Source organism: Phragmites australis, chromosome 15, assembly GCF_958298935.1.
Source record: "Phragmites australis chromosome 15, lpPhrAust1.1, whole genome shotgun sequence".
NCBI lineage: Eukaryota > Viridiplantae > Streptophyta > Magnoliopsida > Poales > Poaceae > Phragmites > Phragmites australis.
The window spans coordinates 12,960,692-12,975,158 of record NC_084935.1 but is presented as its reverse complement, the minus strand read 5'-3'; positions in this window follow the sequence as shown (position 1 = coordinate 12,975,158).

Sequence of the window (14,467 nt, the reverse complement as noted above, 5' to 3'; positions counted from 1 at the left end):
ACTAAGCGAGTAGACACTACAAAGGAGGAGGTCCGAAGCTACTATAGGTCGGTGTCATCCAGGAGGTCATCCATTTAGAGTGGATGTCAAATCTGGTCCTAGTCAAGAAGCCTAATAGGAAATGGCGTGTGTGCACCAATTTCATGACGCTCAATAAAGCCTACCCATGAGACCCATACCCGCTCCCTCGCATAGACTAGCTGGTGGACTCCACCACTGGCTACGAGTTGCTCAGCTTCCTGGACGCGTACTTTGGATAGTACCAGGTTTGGATAGTCGCGGAGGACGAGGGCAAGACCAGCTTCATTACCACCTTCAGAGTGTACTGCTGCGTTCGGATGCCTTTTGGCATCTGAAATGCCGGAGCTACCTTCTCCTGCCTAGTACGGAAGATCGTGGAACAACAATTAGGCCGCAACGTGGAGTCCTATGTCAATGACATAGTCGTTAAAAGAAAGCTTAAAGCCAACCACATTGTGGACCTATAGGAAACCTTCAACAACCTCCGGTCGCTGGCGTGTGGCTTTACATAGAGAAGTGTGTCTTCAGTGCTAAAGCTGGGAAATTACTGGGATACCTCGTCTCCAGGTGTGGCATCGAGGCTAACCATGGTAAAATCCATGCCATCACAGAGATGGCACCCCCACCACATAGAAGGGGGTCAAGCGCCTGGCCGGTCGCCTGCCAGCCCTCAGCCATTTTCTTACCAAGTCCGCCAAGCCCAACCTTCTATTCTTCAAAATGTTGAGTGGCTCTGGGCCATTCATGTGGACAAAGGAGTGTCAGGACGCATTCGAGGCCCTCAAGGCCCAATTGTTCAACATCAAGACGCTCGCTATACCCCTTCCTGCCGAGGGGCTCCTCCTGTACCTATCTTCCTCTGCCTCTGCTGTAAGCGTCGTACTCGTATGGGATGAAGAGAAGGAAGGCCGCTCCAATTAGAGGGCAGTTTACTACATTTCAAAGGCCCTATTCGAGGCCAAGATGCGCTACACATAGCTTGAAAAGGTGGCATATGCACTTTTGATGACCTCTCGCAAGCTCCGGCACTACTTGCTTGCCCATGACATCACCGTACCAACCTCATACCCACTGGGTGATATGGTCCGCAATCGAGAGACGACGGGACACATAGGTAAAGGGCAGTGGAGCTTGCACCCTTTGCGGTGCAATTCGTGGCCCGTACGACCATCAAGTCGCAAGTCCTAGCTGACTTCGTAACCGAATGGACTCCCCCATCCGCAGGGCGCCTAGAGACCCCTTCCCAAGATATATGGACAATATATGCCGACGAAGCATACGTGTCCAGCGGCGTGGGGGGCGGAGCCATCCTCATCTCCCCGGCTGGCTAGCAGGTGGCATTCGCAGCCTGCTTGGAGTTCAAGGCAACCAACTACATTGCCGAGTACGAGGTCGTCCTCATGGGGCTCCGCAAGGCTCGAGCCATAGGGGCCGCCATGATAATTATCAAAATAGACTTGCATGTTGTTGCCGAGCATATTGATAAGAGCTTCCAAGTCCAGTATCCGAAGCTATTGAAATACCTCAAAGCCCGTAAGGCCAAAAGATTCTTCCAAGGCATCTTAGTGCGAAGCATACCCTGCATGAAAAACCACTAGGCAGACACCCTAGTGAAGGCCTCCATCGGAAGCAGAGTCCTCCCTTCAGGGGCATTCTTCGAAATCCTCCACAAGTCAGCACCAGGTTCCTCTAACGAGGCCACTGCCACTGTCCTACCCGTCGAGCCTTCCGACTAGAGGGCCCCCTATCCTCCTTCCTAAAGGGAACATAGGAGCCTGATGACCCGGTTGAACTCCATTGTATTAAGAAGCACGCCAGGGGCTACCTCCTGTTTGACAGAGCCCTTTACAAGACTAGAGTCTGTAGCCCCCTCCTCTGCTTTGTCACCAAGGAGCAGGGGGCCAACCTCTTAAGAGAGGTTCACGAGGGGCTCTATGGCATCCACCTCGCGCCTCGTGCCCTCACAGGCAAAGCGCTCCACTAGGGGCTATATTGGCCTACTATCATGACTGATGCCGAGGAACTAGTTCGCACCTACCAAGGATAATAGTGGATGGGACATCGGAGACACCATCGTCTGACCCTGCTGTAGCCTATAACTCCTATCTGGCACCTAGCCCACTGGAGGATGGACTTAATCGGGTCATTCCCTTCTGCTAAAGGGAACCTCAGGTATGTGGTCATGGCCTTGGAGTACTTCTCTAAATAGACCGAGGCTGAGTCCCTCACGACAATCACATCCAAGAATATCCAGAAATTCTTTTGGAAAAACATCACATGTCACCTCGGTGTCCCACAGCACCTCACCATAGACAATGAGACGATGTTTGACTCTGGCCCATTCTGGGACTTCTACGCCGACCTCGGCATCAAGATGTGCTTTGCCGCAGTTCATCACTAGCAATCCAAAGGGGCAGTCGAGCACGTCAACTACAACATCCTCTCTAAACTAAATCAACGCCTCATTGGCCTCGCTAAAGGCCTATGGGTCGAAGAGCTCCCAAAGGTATTACGGTCCCTCCGCACTACGGTCACCCGTCCCACCGAGTTTACTCCCTTTCGTCTCCTGTTTGGTGACGAAGCCATGACTCCAGAATAAATCAAGGGATGCTCCCTCCAGGTTCACTTGCCGAAGACTACCGGAGAAAGAGAAGTATCCCTCGACTTTCCAGCGGGTACAAGGCTTCATGCCATCCAGAACCTCGATCGGTACATCGCTAAAACCAAGGCTTGGTACAATCCTAAAGTTGCCCCGCAAACCTTCAAACCCGAAGAAGACACAAGAAAAACCTAGAAGACACAAGAAAAACCCAACAAGCAATGAGGCCCTTGGGCCGATGTAGGCGCTTTAGACACGACGTCCCACCTCAGAAGCTGATGCAAGTGGGCATAGTCGGAGGACGATGAGGGAACACCTCCTTGGCCTCCTCCTTCACCTACTCCTCTTCCTTATCCTCCTCGTCAATCTCCTTATCCAGGAGATCCCAATTGATCTCCTCTTCATCATCAGAGATGTTGACAATCTCAATTGGAGCAATCGCTTGGGCTAGAGATCGAGCTCGAGCAATGGGAGGTGGTCCCCTCTGCAGTGACAACAGCACGATGGTGGTCGGCTCTAGGCCAGCGAGCAAGCCCCTAAGATTGCCTCCCCTCGATAGCAGCATGACTAACGGGACTACCACCGATGTCGATGGCGGTTCGCCTAGCGTGGAAGGTGATGCCATATGAGATAGAATCTAGGTCACAAGAAGAAATCTTGTCCGGATCAAAGGCAACCAGATTGCAAGGCAGGGCACAACTTATAAAGGCAGGTCACGATGACCCTCATTCCACCTCGGGAGCATGTGACCACACCAAATGCCCCAGTTTTTTGCGCACAAGTCCCACCAAAGTTACTGCCCAAAGTACTTTTGGCACATGCAAGGGCAGTAAGCGCAAGACCCAAGGAGTCAAATGAACACGATTCCCCAGGTGTACCTCACTCTGTGGCATGGTCACTGACGTACAAGGCCCACTATGAGTTGGCCTACGTATCAGACCAATTTTGCTAGGGTCAGGGACACTGCTTTATTGCGCACCATCACGATGCTACGCCAGGAAAAGAGGAGAAGATCTCAGCACATCAGGGCTTCAGATGGTCCTACCTCCTTTGAGCCTTGTTGCGGCCATCAGCAAGGAGGCCTAATTCATGAAAGGTATGCCCATCCGTCGCCCCATTGAAAGTTTAGCATCGCCGCTTACCTTCGACCCTTACATGATGTACAAAAGCCCTTAGTTTGGCATGTGCTAAGAATAGCCATCCGACCTAGGCATATCTTAGCTATTCGTAGATAATAGTAGACATTGAAACTACGTTATGTCTTTGCTCAAAATAATACCACATACAACATAACAGGCACCAAAACCCTCCATCACCCATAGGCATTTGACTCTGTCGCATCAAGGTCCTAAAACCCTCTGCCACCCGAAGGTATCAGCATCGGTCGCGTCGAGGTTCTAAAAACCTCCGCACCCGAAGTCATCAACCTCGGTCATGTTGAGGTCCTAAAACCCTCCATCACCCAAAGACGTCAACCTCGTTCGTGTTGAGATCCTAAAAAACCCTGCCACCTGAAAGTATTAACATCGGTCACGTCGAGGTTCTAAAACCCTTCGCCACATGAAGGCATCAGCCTTGGTCGTGTCGAGGTCCTAAAACCCTCTATCACCCAAAGGCATCAGCCTCAATCACGTCGAGGTCCTAAAACCCTCCGCGACCTGAAGGCATCACTCTTGGTCATGTCGAGGTCCTAAAATCCTCCGCCACCTGAAGGCAGTGGCCTCGATCATGTCGAGATCCTAAAACTCTTCTCCACCTAGCCTTGGTCATGTTGAGATCCTAAAAACCCTCGACCACCTCGAAGGCATCAACCTCGGTCGCATCAAGGTCCTAAATCCTTCCGCACCTAGTACAACTAAATTTCCTATAATCACATCATGCGGCCGCTAATGACTGCACAATGCAAGGGGGCTGGGAAAGGGGAAAACTTCTAGAGCATAGGTGCAAGTAAAGACGAGCAATAAAATCAACACATTACTTATTACTCAAGTATCATATGCACAGAAGTTACACTCGGTGATATGCCATACAATCAATCTATGCCTAACAAACGCGCTAGACCGCCACATCTCCCCGAAGTACAACAAGATGAGGACTGGCCCCAGCTTCCGGAGCCACCAACCCCGTCAGAAGACCTATCTTGCGCTCGGAGTGACGACACGGGTACCCCAGGCGTGAAGGCCTATTAAAAATAGAATCCCCCTAAACCTAAGGAGCTGAGGGTTCTACTTAGAAAGAGTACGAGTCAAAGGCCATAAATCTAGCTCCGCATCTGTATTCACAATCTCCTCTGCATCCTCTTCCTTGACTCGAGCCATGAAGTCCTCAATGATGTCTGATGGCACTAGCCTGTTAGAGCCACAGGGGAGAACAAAATACTGGGACTCCCTCGTGCTAGCAGCCTTGAAAGCCGTTCACCACTCGTCTACCCCTACAAAACTTAGGCCTACCTTCGAAGAAGAAGCGGAAGGGTCTCCTGGCTCCTCCTTCACCAAGACATTAGTGGCCACCTCTGGGTCCATGTGTCTTTGGGAATTGTGAGAAAAGACAAAGCGCTCCCGCCGCTTAGAGGACCACACATGCCAGAAGGGTCCAGACGGGCTGGGCCCTCCTCTAGAGGTATTAGCTAGAGCACCAGATACGTTTCTTGTTGCTCCAAGTCACTGAACCTGAAGGCGCGAATCCTACCCAAAGGTATGCCAGCACAATACACAGATAAATGCACAAAGCGCGAAAGAAGCATGGGCTCACCAAAGAGTGGAGGGCAAAGTCATAATACATAAAAAAGAATGTTGGGCTAACACACTGGCCTCCCGCAAAAGAAGAAGAGAAAAAAAGCAAAGCCCACTGAGGACTACACCTTCGAAGGCTGATCCTGTGAAGCGTCATCCTTGCACGGTTACTATCCCTGCAGAGCGATGTTCCAACAAGGACACTGCCCAAGTGGTGGTAGTGCACTGAAGGAGACATCTGGGTGTGAAGCCTGAAGTCCTAAACTCAGAGTCCCTCAGACGCTGGACTTCAAGTGCTCTAACATGATACACAGTGTTGCAGGTCACCCGTGCCTCGCCCATACTCCCTGGTAGAATCATCCAAGGCGACATGAATCTATGCTGAGGGTGCCTCAGGCTGGACGTCCTCGACTGCAAAGCCTAGGTCTGGCTGCTCCAATGTGATTAACTAATGGACCCTTGCTTAGTGTAGAAGCGCCAAGGCCACCTGAACACTTGAGCTGGCATAAGCCTCGTCAACATTAGCCATCACCCCTGTCGTGGACCGGAGCCAATGGATGTTCAGACCAAGGCATATGGTCCAGAGGGTAATGTTGAGCTCTTCGCCCTGAGGCCAGTCAGATCACTATCTATGGCATGGGCTGCTCTGTAACGTGCTCCGCCAGCCCTTGGTGTTCCGCTCGCAGGACATCCTCTACCACCTGTGCCGCCCTCAGCTCTTGTTGAGCTGTGGCCACCGCTATTTGGAGGTCCCAGCTGTTTCCTTGGGTAGCCACACGTGCCACGTTAACCTCATTAATAGCCTCCACTGTGAACCGGTGGGCTTCGGTAGCTTCCCAGGTTGCGGCCTTCGAGCGCTCCCGTCGCGTCATATCCTCTAACAGGGAAGCCTCCGCACACTCCCATTGCGTTGTCTCCTCCTTCATGGAACCCTCCGTGTCCTCCCAGTGTGCCATCTCACCCTGCAGATGACCCTCCACTGAATCCACATGCTTCGTGGCCTCCTCTAGGGTGCTTCAGAGTGCCGCCGCTTCCTCCCATGCGATGCCTGGGCTGCCGCGAGGGCCTGGCACTGCGAGTAGCTCAGTGTCTCCACTAGCAACAATTCCTGTGAAATGTGGGAAAGGACAGATGAGACAGCGGTCCGAGGGTCGAGGCTAAGAAAAGAACCTACCTCCTCGATATACCTATCAGACCGCCACCTTTAGACGCGCCGCTACCTCCTCCGAGGGCCTCCAAATAAGAGATGCTCTCATCTCTCCGCTCCCCAGGAGCGATGAGGCCAATCAAAAGTAATCAATGCATTCAAGCATAGGGTGAAGTCATCGGGGGTCAGGGCCTCAAAGCCCAAGCTCCTCCATGAGAGAGCTACGATGCTCACCACGTAGGGTCTGACTCCCCCGCCGCTAGCCACAAGGTCCAGGCCATGGCCCTGCATGAGGCCTTGAGGTCAGCTCTAATTCATCTGCCTTTGAATACCAGAAGGAATAAGAAGGTCAGGATCCTCAAGCAGTAGAGCATCAAGATAACAAGTGGGGACCAGCAAAGGTCTTACATGCGCCTCCAGTCACCACATCCGCGGGGCCCGTGACATCCACGTCGACAAAGGGATTGACAAGATCCCACGCCATTGAGTTACCCAAGGGTGCCTCGCCCCCTCCTCCATCCTGGCCATGGCCGGTCAGGACCGGAGGGGCCAGGGCCTCCCAGATGTCACCACCCCCGGATCGAGCGTCATCCTCATCAACACCGCATACTGACCGGGCGTCCATCACACACCTTCGACGCTTCATCCCATCTGACATACACTAAGGTTATTGATGGCCTTCGCTGGGATTGCGTCCTGATATTCCCACCAGAGTTGGAAGTTCACGCTTCCAAAATAGAGGGACTTCATCTCCCCGCCCTTCGTCCAAAGCTTTGGCTAGCAGCTTGCTTCATGGGTAGCATGTCGAGACCAGTTCAAGAAAAAAACCAATCTCATCTATGTGTTGATCCCAGGAATCAATCTCAACACATAGTGACTTCATTGATGATAATCATTATAATATCCATACTTAATTGAATTAATCATATTACAAAAGTGATCTTCAAGGGTCGAAGAACCAAATAAAATGTAGCGGAACTAAATGAACTACGATGAATCTAATCCTTTACGACTCTCCCACAGGCATCATCGACGTAGAAAGCATCTTAGAACGATCCACCTTCAGCGTACTCCTCGATACCTTCTCCAACTGAGTGTTTGGTGATAGCAAGAGTGAGCACTTGTCGTACTTAGCAAGTTGTGAAGGAATAGTATGCATATAAAGACTTGACAAGAATAAGGCTATATGGCTTACTTGCATAAATCAGCATTTAAGTAAAAACATTTGAAAAGCAATATAATTAAGTAAATAACAAACCACCTCAAGATTCCATCCATCTTGACTTAACCAACTAACCAACACATCAACCAAAGTTCCATCCACTAAGGTTGAACCCTCAATCATAGTTCCCACCACTATGACTGACCACCCTCAACTATGATTCCCACCATTACAGTTGACCCGACTAACCAAACATCCAGTTATAATCATAGTAGGTTTTTAGTGCCACTCATGACAGTGAGTACGGCTGAATATTCCGTTTTAACTCTGCAGAGGTTGTACTTTATCCACAAGACGTATCATTAGCCGACGGATAACTCTTACACACTACCGAGGTGTGCACTAGAAATCCACAACAAAGCCTTTACAATGCCCCCTCTCAGCACATGCCTACCCACTAAGGTTTCACTGCCGCGTGATTCCACCTCAACAACGGAAGCCCCCTCTTGCACCTTTGGGATCCCAAGACATTGTCCATTCACCGCTCTTCTGCTTGGTCTATACTATGCTGAGAGTAAGCAAATTACTTGGCTATGCCTGTCCCATACTAGGCTTGTGGTTGTACTGTAAATATAGAAAGGTCACCCCATGAACCGGTCCTTAGATTTGAGGAAAACTACCACTTTCCTATCACACACCAGCCTCAACATACCACTTGCTCAAATCCCTATGCCATGTTGCTACAAAAATTATTCCATCATATTTTATCATTGTTGCATAGGACCATTATCAAGTTCGTGGAACAGTTAACATGATTTCCATACCAAAGCAAGGCTAAGCATCATCTACCCATCCATAATCTAAAACAATACTATGGCGACAAGGATGTAAAGGGAAAACTAGGGTAAAACCTAACACTTAGGATTCCCAACATATTATTAGCATGCATGTTTATAAAACAAAACATTTAAAAATTGGGATAAATATGATTAAGAACAAAACTTGCCTTCATTGTACTCAGTTGGGTCTTCAAAATCTTGATCCTGCAGACCTTCTATCTCCTCCGAAACGTTGATGTCTACTCGCATCACACACGGAAAAACAACAACACATAAACACTAAGATCCAAAAAGAACCAAATATCACTCAACAAACAACATCACATACAAGTTCACACTATTCCTGAAAATCTGGTGAAAGAACGGGTCAAAACGGAGCTACAGTTTACAAGTTATGATTTTCTAAAGATAAAACTAGACTAAAACATTATCTTTAGATGAAATTATGCTGCTAGGAATTTTCTAGGATTTTTCCAAAGTCATCTATGATTTTCTACGATTTTTCTGGATTTTTCTAGTATTTATTTGAATTATAAAACTATTTAAAACTGTTAAACATAATTAAATAAACCTATAAAACATTATTAAACATTTTTAGAAATTAATTATCTAATTCTTATTATTTTTAGAATTATTTTTACACTAAAAACTATTTATTGCGCAATATATAGTATTTATGACATCAGCACAGTAATTAAAACAAATAAAGGAAAAGGAATGCTGACTGAGCAGGCTGACTGGGCTGCTAGTGCTGACATGGCACAACACGCAAGCAAAAGCACTGATGTGGCCGCTGACGCAGCAGGTGAGGCGGCTAATCGGCTGACTGGGATTAAGTTCCACGTGTCACTCTCGTATTAGCTTGCCAAGGGGTATGAAGCTCTTCTAATTTGGGTCGCTGGCTCTGGATCGGATGGCTCTCATGCGTTGGTTCTTAGCTCCGGCAGACCAAAGGCGGCGACGGCGATTCCCGCGGCGGCACAACGCCAGAAACACGCTAGCGAGGCGCTCTGGTGACCTAAACTCAACGACGAGCGGTGGAAAAGCATCGGGGCGGCACATGGAACTCACCTAGGGCACGTGTTGGCATCGGAGAAGCTCCAGAGAGGCTTGCGACGACGAGGGGTGGCACAAAGCTTTAGAACTCATTGGAGATGAGCTCTAGGTGACAATTTCTTCTCGGCGAGATGGGTAAAAGCTGCGCAATGATCTGGGGAGGCTCTAGGGTCGCATATTTATACATGGGAGGCCACTTAATCTCTAAATCGAATCAAATTTGAAAAGGGAGGCGGTGGCGGCTCAAACACGATTATCAGGATTCAAACGCGCTCAGGACTCTATCTCTTGGGCAAAAGGTCACGCGTAGCTCCGGGATTCTTCCTGGTTTTGATCCATAGCTTATCTCTAACACATACTCGTGGATTCGGTTGGGATTTTGGGCTTCGGTGTCAATCACGAGTTTGGCTTGGGCTCTAGCCAAATTGACATGGGATGTAGCTTCTAGAGGCACTGGCAAACTTGATTTGGCGGTTGGGCAATCTTCTTCTACTCGGACTCGGCGATGACGGCGCTAGCGCGGGCGACCGACCGGCTGGCTGAGCTGCGCTGAGCTGAACAAAAGAGGAGAGGAGATGGGCTCGGCTGGGCTGGCTTGCATTGGGCCGAACAGAGAAAAGAGAGGAGAAAAGAGATGGGCTTTGGCCTATACTCATCTAAAAGCTTTTCTTTTTTTCTAATATATTCTCTCTCATGTATATAAACATGTATATTTATACATACAATGTATATACCATCTATATATTTATATTAACTCACAAAATCAAGCAATCTAACAAACAATCAAATATATACACACATATATAACTCTAAATATTCTTTTATAGGAAAAATAGCCCACACTGTATATATATATTTATACGTATAGCACACATACTCACATATATGTGTATATGCATAAAGGTACATATATACACTTAGGATTTTTTATTTAATTTTGCAAATTCCTTTATTTCCTTTGAAAATGTTTTTAACTTTATGGATTTTCAGAATTTGGGCTGTTACATAGTAGGAAATAGCTCCGCCCGACCTTCACAGCCCTCTGCCCGCATGGCCCATTCAAAGATGGCTAGACAAGCGATAGCATTGGCTGAGAGTTAGGGGAGCTCCACGTAGAAGTGGTGGAGAACCCCTTCGAGAAGCAGCACGGCCAGGAACTCGAGCCCCACATCAAAGAAAGCCTAAAAAACCACCACTTCATAATTGGGTCGGGATCACCTCTCCCACCAGAATGCGAGCCACCGACCTAGAGGGGATCTTCCCCTCCTCGAGCATCCGGTCAAGATCGGCTGTGGTGATGGTTGACTCCCCAAGCATGCTTGTTTGCCGAGGGTGCTTCTTGCTGGCGCAGCAGAGTTCCATACCTGGCGGCGGACTAGGAAGTGGTGAGGAATCGTGTCCACCGTAGCTCCCACCAGCGTGACAGCCTGGTCCCCAGACATTGCACGGCTCCTCGGTGGGGATCCAGCCCTACGACGAGCACCAGAACGAGTCATGGCGACCCTAGAAATACAGCGAGGAGCGCTCGACAGAGATGGAGAGTGGAGGCACAGTAGCCGGCGAGCGCGTTGGCAAGAGCAAGGGAAAAAAAGAGGCGAGAATGTTAGATGAGGACACCAACCGGCCAAACTCCTACTTTTGTCCACCCAAGGAGGAGTCGTTGCTGCCTCGGGGCACGGGCGTATGACCTATCACGTCCCCTACCCCACTATCATGGGGGAAATAGAACCACTCTCCATGACCCTCTCATACCAACGTGCCACACATCCCACTACCGCTCGGCCCGACACGACTATATCACTAACCGCATGATACATTTAACGTTCTCTCTCGCAGTGTCGTTAGGCATTCTGCCTAACCATTGGACTGACACTTCCCAACTCGAAACTGACGGAGGGCTGAGGGCCCATGGTCAATGAGCTAAGGATCGTTGAAGGCCCTGCTCTGACTACCGCAAGGAGAGCCGCAGCACTGACCATCCCCGCGAGGGGTTGTTCTATTTGGGGGTCGCCATCAAGGACCCCAGATGCCCCCTTGGCTCCGCCAGTCTAGGCTCGAGACCATCAGGCTCAGGACCACTTCGGGACCCCATGGTTCCAAAGGGGTCCTAGAGGCCATGCCTTCAGGGCCCTCTTAACCCTTGAAGCCATCGGCCCTTTAGAAAGATCAACCAGGAGGGGGCCTACATGTCACCCTCCACTTGCAGCGAAATGATCGGCGTTTAATACTAGTCACGTGGTGGCCACTTAAGACGCTAACACAAGTGGTGGCTGCTTGACAAGCTAGTGTAGTGCGGTGCCAGAATAAACGACCAGCCAATAGGACAACTGCCTCACCAGCCGTAGCCATGAATTATTGGGTTGTACCTATACCCTATGATATAGTAAAGAACTTGTATCTCTATCAGCCTCATATGGGCATATTTGTACATTCACACTATGAATATTAGTATAAATACAGACCTTGGCCACCAAACCAAGGGGGCATATTTCCCTGGAAATGCATGGTGTTCTATCCATCTCCACTTCTCCTCCAAGCTTGAGTCATTTCGATGAAATGGCTCTCACTACACTTTGTTTGCGGAAGACATTTTTCCCCAACATGTATATTTGTCTTCATGTATTTCCCTATTGTACAAGGGGTTTGGTACATAGTTTCCCTGCTTGTGCATGCTCATCTTGTAGACACATTTGTTCCACAGGCTTGTTGCCCTACTGGATTGTCATGTGCTCATCCCTCCGCGTCGTCGATCCGCCGCCCTCCTAACGTCGGTCACTCACCGGACCTTCACCGCTCGCCCCGCCGAAGCTCTACTGCAGGCTTCCCGTCAGGGCGGACCACCTGGCTTCTTCTGCGTGCGTCGCTGCAGCTACTCTATACAGTTTCCTTCAACCGAACAACCTCCATTATTAGGTTTTAGTAAAAAATGGAAGGGTAAAAAGAGAGGACTTTTCTGGTCCTCCGTACTACCTGTAGGCAGGAGGTAGTATAGACTTAATCCTACCATCCATATGGTTGGGTATTTTAGTAATTGTCATATAATAGCGACATGGGAACAATGGCAACAGACCACTCGACAGCATGACAGTCGGAGACATGCATACGATATCTCAATGCCGGCGTGGCAAAATGGCCTTGCACCCACAGTGGAGACCAGAGACCAAGCCAAACTTAATGCGCACGCGCGGCGACGGGGGCACGCACAGCCAGAAGGCAAATTAGACTCAATGCACATGGCACAGAGGCTGGCCAAACTCAACAGTGATGGCATAGCGGTCATAGAGGCACACACGGCTGGATAAACACACAAGACAAGCTCAACGGTTCCACATAGTAATAGACACACGCACACACATATCAGCCAAAATACCTCGACGACAACAACACGATGGTCGGCCAGAGCGTCTCAACGACGAATATATCAACCCGCAGTGAAAACTGATCACCAAAAGATAGAAAGGAAGGCACATGGGAGTCTGGATGTCGGCATGACGGTGACCAGCTCACCGCAGCACAATGACGGTCACGCATACCGGTAACGCACATACTCTGACAATGTCGACACACACACTTGCCCTTCTACTGGAGGTGATAGCACCAACAAGCTATAGCAAGAGCTTAGCACGGTAGAGGCTCTGCCCAATGCCTCTTCGGCAGGCGACATACCATTTCTTTTTTCCCAAAAATGCTTTTATACTCCTTATACTACTCCCATATACTCCCTATACTACCTCGAGATAATGAGGAGTGTCAAGGGTAAATCCCTGACAATGATTTTGGGGTGGCCTGTCCCGACCCGGCTAGGTCCGACCGGAGACCTCGCGACCAGACTATCATGGACCAAGTGTCTGCGCAGAAGAGGCTGGCGGAGGACTCATCCACCGCGGAGGCGTCCAAACGTCCTCACGAAACACCAAGTACTGGTAAACGCCTAGCGGGGTTGTCTTCATCGGCCAGTTGGTCTGACGGCTTTGTGAGGACCAAAGTTGTGCTTAGCTCCCCGCCACCGTGGTAAGTTTCTTTGGGTAGGTATAAATGCTTTGGATTTTGTTTCCTTCGTGATTCAGTAACTTTGTTGTTTGCCACATGCCTGTGGTAGCCCCTGCGGCTCCAGTCATGACTCCTCCGACGGTGCCCCTACAGGACGTCCCAGTGCCTTCGCTAGCTCTGGTTTTGCTCTCTGGAGCATCAGCGGCGGTTCCGGTCCCCGTGGCACCAGTCGAGGTATCCATGGCGGCCCCCGACTTGCTTGCTCTGGTCAGCCGCCTCCCCACTTATGTTCATAGGCTTGTCAAAGAGAAGGAAGCGGTGGCCAGCCTGTGTGCCAAGCTAGAAAAATAGCTGGCCCAAGAAAGGGAGGTCGGGCACCTGCTGCAGCAAAGGTGTGGAGAGCTCTAGTGGGAGAAGGCTGCGCTTTCCGCCGAACACTCCGCACTTTTCCCCGAGCACTCCCATCTCAAGGAGGATGAACACACTGCCCTCTGCATTCTCTAGGACGCCTTCAAGGTGCTGGAGGATCCCCTGGGGAGCTTTGGGCTGGGAGCCACTGACCTGAAGGACAACTACACAGCCTGGGCCAAGGCCTACGCCAGCAGGGTCCTGGTAGAAAATTATTCTGAGCTCCTAGCCACCCTGGCAATGAGGGGTGCAAAGGATGTGGCACATGTAGTGAGGTCGACTGCAAGTACATTTTTTGGTGCTACCACAGTCGCAACCCCAACTTCAACCTGGACCTTATCCGGGAGGGAGCCGTGGTCACCGGACCCGAAGCTAAGGAGAGGCTGCAGCGGGACTATCAAGGAGCGGTGGACCATGTGACTTTTTTCTTCTAGGTGTAACTTTTGTTTTGTAATATATTCGAATGAAGCCTCACTCTTTTTGTTCTCTGGTGAGTTTGTGTTGTTGTGGTCG